At 33.1% G+C, this 6,736-nt stretch overlaps 1 long non-coding RNA gene across 1 annotated transcript; it reads left to right on the top strand.

The window, feature by feature from the left end:
* The first annotated feature begins 250 nt into the window (after positions 1-250).
* Positions 251-4,468, top strand: LOC136032199 (uncharacterized). The gene is made up of 2 exons (XR_010618676.1): positions 251-370; positions 4,140-4,468. It is a non-coding gene; the product is annotated as an uncharacterized LOC136032199 (long non-coding RNA).
* Positions 4,469-6,736: the final 2,268 nt, after the last annotated feature.

A 6,736-nucleotide genomic window follows, 5' to 3' on the forward strand; every position in this document is an offset into this window, starting at 1 on the left:
TATATATATATATTTATATATATGTATATATGTGTGTGTATATATAGGTTATAAATATTTTAAATTTTTCATATATAATAACATTTTGGCATTTATATACCTTATATATTAAAGTCTATTCTTTGTTCTACTTCAACATTTAAACAAAAGCTGAGACTACTTTCTAAGAATAGCTTTACAGTTCTTAGAAGTTAAATATTTGAAAAGCTTGTCTTTTGTTGCCATCTTGGAAATTCCGCTTAGAGAGCATATTGGCACGGGTCATATCCTTCGGAAAAACCATAATCGTTTAAGAGACTTGTATAAAACGACACAGTGTCACGTTTTTTCTTAGTTTAACACACAACTTTGTCTTGGCTGAATCTACTTGGTAAGCACATTCATAATCGCATAGTTATTTCTTGTAATGTTGGTTAGGTTCTAAAACAAATCGTGCCAAAAACAAACGGCGTATTTGATACTTTTCAGTTAATTAAACTACAAGAATTAAAATTTCAGATTCATTTTCACTTAATAAAAGTAGCTAAACCCATCAATCACTGAGATGTAAAATATCCAGTACCTGTAGCTCAAAGAACATTCAATACGATTTTACACCTTATATACGAAATGAAGCCACATTCTTCAGATACCTACTGAATTTCCAAAATTTTGTTTTCAATATAAAAATTCTCCCTAGAAAAACTTTGAATGGGTACTTTCTTTATCCTGGAAAATTTTTGTTTTTGGCATATTTTGGCTTTAATGTCCACTTCGTATAAACTAGTCTAACTTTTCTTTACATCCATGCAAATTATTTTCGTAGGGTAACTTTTTTTTAACTGTGTATTCTATTCTGTTTTAGATATTAACATGTAGTTAACCCTTCGAATCGTTAGTAGTGACAGCAAGTAAATAGCAATAAGCATCTATAGTAAGTGCTTGCATAAAATGAAAAATCCAGGGAATGTAACGACTAATGTTAAAGCCTAAAAAGAATTACAATTATCTTGTATAATACGAGGGCTGAAAACCCAAAGTACCCCCTACTCTTAACGTTACTTTTACTAGAGCTTTGCTAAAAATATCAGTTCGACTTAAATAGAAATAGCCAATAGGCAATCACAAGCGTTTTTTTACGATTAAATAGAAAATAGTATTTTCTTCAACTGAAAGTAAGGAGCAACATTAAAAGTTGCAACAAACAAAATTATTTCCTATGTGAGGGGAGCTTCCCCTCCTCATTCCCTCGCTCATTAAGCTTAAGCTTGACCTTTTCTCAAAACTCTTAAAGATCAACTTCTGAAACACAAGGGCCGTTGATTTAGAATAAAAAGCCTTTTCAAAGAAGTAAAAAACATTAGCGTAACGAGTAAGGGATTGACAAGATGGAAGTCCCAAATTCACGGGATGATTTTTGTTCGTTCTAAGTTTTAACGTTGTTCCTTACTTTCAGTCGAAAAAGCTACTTCTTTTTGAGAGCTCAAATCGGCAAAAGAGCTGGCGAGCTCAACGTTTTTTTTTCTGATCGTTTTTCAAATCTAAACGAAAAACCGCTAACAATTTCAATGGAAAAGTTCCTACAAAAAATTCCTTACCCAAGAAAACTCCTCCCGCGGTATATTTGGCATGGAAAATTATTGTTGAATCAAAAAATTTTACCGACAATTTCCCTTTGGAAATTCTCCTTACGGAAAAAAAAAGTTTTTTGTTGATTTATTAATGGTTTTCTAATTATGCTACAGATCCCTCTTTCATGGAAAATTGTCTCTGGAAAGTTTACCCCAGAAGCTTTCCTGCCAATAGAAGATTTTCCCCGTGTAAGTACCCCCCACCAACAAGATGAAATTTCCGTTTATTTTCCAGTAAAAAATACTATACGTTGCGAATGAAAAAATTGCATTAGTTACCGCTCTTTCCCAGGGGCTGTGAGTAGTCATATCATCCTCAATGTTGTAGCTATTGGAATTTTCAATTGTGCTGGATCAATCGACTATCTCAAATTTTTTATCGGATATCTCTAAAAAAAAAAGGGGAGTGAAAGGGGCAGTAGTTGCCCTGCAATCTTTTCGGTTACTAAAAACACATATCATTTTTGGATCGAATTTATGACGTATATTGGTTGGGTTTCCTGTTTTAAGGTTTTCGAATTGCTTTAATCCATTGTCGAAATATATAGAAATATTTGTGCAATCACCAGTTTTGTACATTTTAAATAATTTGATAATAATTTCTTTTTGACGTTAATTGACACTTTGACAAATTTTCTTTGAGCAGCAAGCATTCTAAACTTCAACAATTTTTACTCAGCTTCAAACTTTTGATTTTCTGTTTTAAGGCTTTCGAATTGCTTTAATACATTGTCTAAATTTATTGAAATATTTGTGCAATCACCAGTTTTTTACATTTTAAGCAATTTAATAAAATTTGAAAAGAGCCTCAATTTTTCAAATTTTTTAGCTCAATTATATATATATATATATATATATATATATATATATATATATATATATATATATATATATATATATATATATATATATATATATATATATAAATATACGCACACACACATACAAATTTACCTAATTACCCATTTTACGTAGGTCATAGATTTATACTACCAAAATAAAGGATGGGAATTTAAAATATGAGAGTAGGTTCAAGGTCAATACCAAGACCTAGACCAATATAAATTCTCATGACCTTATATTCGGGAAATACTCGAGATGATTTTGCAATATGTTTTGAGCAATGTGTTAAGAGAGCATAAACTACTTTACTATTGCGAAATAAGTCGATTTATAGATTGGAAAATTTCATCAATATGTACAAAAGATACTATTAATATGTTCACCTGCATACAGGGGAAGGACGCCTTAAAGGACCCTGGAGAATAATCAGAAAATTATGGAGGAGGTTGTTTTTCTTTTAGAATATAATTTTGACGAAATTACTCTCATATGTTTCAACAAAACTTTCAAGACTTTTGCATTTTTACTCCCCCGCTCCCCGTTCGATTTTTTTTCCATTTAAAATTAAAAATGAAACACAAATGTAATACGAATTAAACGGACGGTATGTTAACGAACTGCAAGATTACTTTTATGCATCAATTTCATATTAATTTTGCTTACTGGGTTATTGAAACTAGAAGTGTTAAGGAAGGTGGGAATTGTTCCTTAAGGAAGGTGGGAATAAACTCCTTAAGGATTGTGGGAATTGTTCCTTAAAGAAGATGGGAATAAATTGTTGTTAAACAGATCTATAGCGAGAGACAGACTAAGCAGCAGACAGAAGAGCTGGATGGGATAAAGGGGCTTAACATTGTGATCCGATATTAATAGTAGAAGCATATTATTACTTAACTTTTTCCCTCTTTTGTTTTTCGATTTGTATCAAACTTTATACGGCTGGAGCTAGAAAATAGAATTGATGAAACCATTAACTGTCATAACCTTACTTTCAGAAACTAGGCCAACAAAAGACTTGCTGTAATGGATAGGATTAAAATAGGTTATTCTTAAATATTTCCTTTGAATTACAAAAAAAAGAAAACTAGTTTTATTATCGCTGCTCTTCTTTTCCCATTATTATTTTCCTTCTAGGACTAAAGCTTCTTTTTGGTGAAATTTATATTTTATACTTTTTCTTTATTTTTTTTGGCAATTGGCTTTTTCATTTCTACATTACAATATTCGTCTGAGATAAATAATCGGGGAAACTCAGAAATCCTTCAATACAAATTTTGAGGGAAAGTAGAAGAGATTTACGAAACATGCTTCATGTTTATAAAATTCAGCGATCTTAGGCTTTTTTCCGAATATTGTTTGTGTCACCCTGTTTAAACAGTTCATTGAATTTTGTAAGAATTCTAAAGATTTCCATTTTCTTACAGAAAAACCAGAACCTTAGTTTTAAAACTGAGGCATTCTACTCTAATTCCAGAAATACAGTCTTTTTTAGATATAGAATATCAATTGGATTTTTGTAAGATTTTTTAAAGTTTCCCAAGATCAAAACAAGAACTTAAGTTTCATTAAAACAACGGGTGGCATTAAATGACATCAATTCTTTCCTGTTTTGAGCTTTGGTAAGGCAACAAGCATGGGTCAAAAAGGATTATTATTTATTCTAATAGCCGATATTCTACTTTTCAGAGAAAAATGAAGCTTATAACATTTTTAAGTATTCTTCTGTTCCTGTTTGCTTCATTTGATTCAACGTTGGCCAAGCCTCAGAGGAAAGGAATTTACAGCTGCAGAGCAGGAAGGGCGGGCTGCGTTGCTTCCTGTCAATTGCAAAACTGCGGAACAGGATATTGTGGAAAGGACCAAGTCTGTCGCTGCTCAAGGTGTGGCACTGGTGGTACATTTGGATAAGAGATCAAACCTAACTAAAATTCATCTGCTTGCTTCTATTTGGAAAAAATATAGTATTCTTTGTATAAACTTTTAACAAACACTAAACGCTTTTATTACATTTAAAATTGTTTCTTTTTATGTATAGATAAAGGAGCATAGGTACAATTTATAAAATATGCAAATGCGGAAGAAAATTCCGGATCAGGTCGATTTTGTGATGAATTGCGAGGGGGAGCTGAAGTTATATTGGGAGTTCACAAAACCTTACAGTACCAGCAAGTTCCATCATATCTTTGAAATCTTTATAAATAAATAATCACCAAAAAATCATCAATAAGCTTCAGTTTTCATCTTCTTGGATTAGAGCTAAAAATTTCCAGGACATTATAGATTATTGCTTCTTGTTTGACTTTTATTCTGCCAGTCCACCTATTTATTTCCAGCTTTTTCAGCCATCTACCTTTTATCAACTACTTTTTAAATCATCTACCTTTTTCAACTGCTTTTTTAACCATCCGCTTTCCAACCATCTGCTTTTTTCAGCCATACGTAGTGTAAATTTGGAGTTTTTTTTCGGGGGGGGGGAGCTGTTCTCCTGCCTCATCTTCTCCGTACGCCCATGTATACGAAAGGGACAGTCCGCCGGCCATCTGCTACTAAAACTAAATTTTGACTGGTGCAATCCTAAAAGTATTTACGAGTACCATTACTAAGTACAGTCAATTGGCAGATTCAAACTGATTACCTTTCAAACATTTGAAAGGAAAATTCCATTGTTTAAAACACATGAAGCTAAACTGGTCATTGCTTTCTCGAACTAGTGGGATAATAAAATAAAATTTCCACTCTTTACCCCTTTGATCCTATAGTAGATCATTTGTTCTTGAACCATAGAAATACAATGTTAGACATAAGCTTAAAGAGTGGTGCTGATGTACTGGGATGTACTCCTTTCTTATTATGTTTTATTATCAATCTTTGAGAGGAGCTACCACCCTACTCAAACCTTAGTAGTAGTAGTGGTAGTATTAGCACTAGTAACAGTAGTAGTACTAGTAGTAGTTTCAACAGTAGCAGTAGTACTAGCAGCAGTAGTAATATTTACACACTGTCTTTTCGTCCATTGAACGCCACCTATATCATGCTCTGGAAGTTTCAGTTTCAGCTTGATACTGTAATCCATTCCTAGAATATTACTGATAAGCTTTTTTGTCATTCTGTATGCACACAGTGTGTTCTGAAACAGTTCTACTTTCCCGTCCACATTTCCTGAAATTTCCACTTTAATTCTTCAAACTTTTTAGTAATTGCAACAGAAGCCACAGTTGTAATAGTAGTGGTATTAGTGATGGCAGTATTAGTTGTAGCGGTAGCAGCAGTTGTAACTAGTAATACCGTTCACAAATTCCATTTTGGTAAACTCACCATCCCCCTCATTGATCCCTGAAAGTTCTAACTTAGTACCCTAATCAAATGTCTTCAGAGAAAAAGGTTCGTGGGAGGGGTAATGGTTCCCCTCCATTCACTTTAGACTCTTTAAAAGGGCACAAGAAACTTTCAATTCCCAGTCGATTGAGTCTCTTCCTAAGGTTTCTACGGTAAATCCTTCCATACAAAGTGCCTAGGTGAAAAACTATATTGTGCCCACTTCGCTCTTTAATTATGCAGCACTATCGCGCTACGTTTGATTTCTAGAAAAGCAGATGTCAGGCATTAGTTTTATGCCGTTTAATCGGATCTCTTATCGAAGCTCTACAAGCTATGCCGAGACCGCCAAACCAGTTCAAAATAGTTCGGCAAGACAAATAATTTTTATTTTTAATGGACGAGACAGGATGATTCTTCAAGGTATTGGATTCCCTTCAAATAAGTTAAAAAAGTCACCTAATCATTAGTGAGACTAATCAAATACTAAACTGAGAAAACTCGAAACTACGGTTGTTACATATTATAACAGATCTCTTTTCGGATACGGTCTTTTTCAAGGAAAAATACGGTTTTTTTTCAAGGAAAAAAATTTGTGCCAATATACATACCAAAATAGAAAATACAAAAGATAAAATGCGGTCTGCGGTTTGATTTAGCCAAACATGCACCTTAACAGTCCCTGGAAGATCAGCATTGATATCATTAGCCTCACTAATAGTAGGACTAACAGCAGTAGTACTACTACTACTACTACTAGTCGAAGTAGTGTGCTCATAGTGCACTTTATTAGTTCAACATACCCTTCAACCTGCCCAGAAGGTTTCAACCTAATACTCTGATACATTCTTGAGATATTGCTGATATGACCTTTTGTCAGCCTGCATACACATTGTGTTATTCAGTTTAATTTAACATACCTCTCAAGATTTTTTGAGAATTTATCCTTAATGCTCTTAGTTTTAGTA

The sequence above is a fragment of the Artemia franciscana genome, chromosome 10 (assembly GCF_032884065.1).
Source record: "Artemia franciscana chromosome 10, ASM3288406v1, whole genome shotgun sequence".
Taxonomy (NCBI): domain Eukaryota; kingdom Metazoa; phylum Arthropoda; class Branchiopoda; order Anostraca; family Artemiidae; genus Artemia; species Artemia franciscana.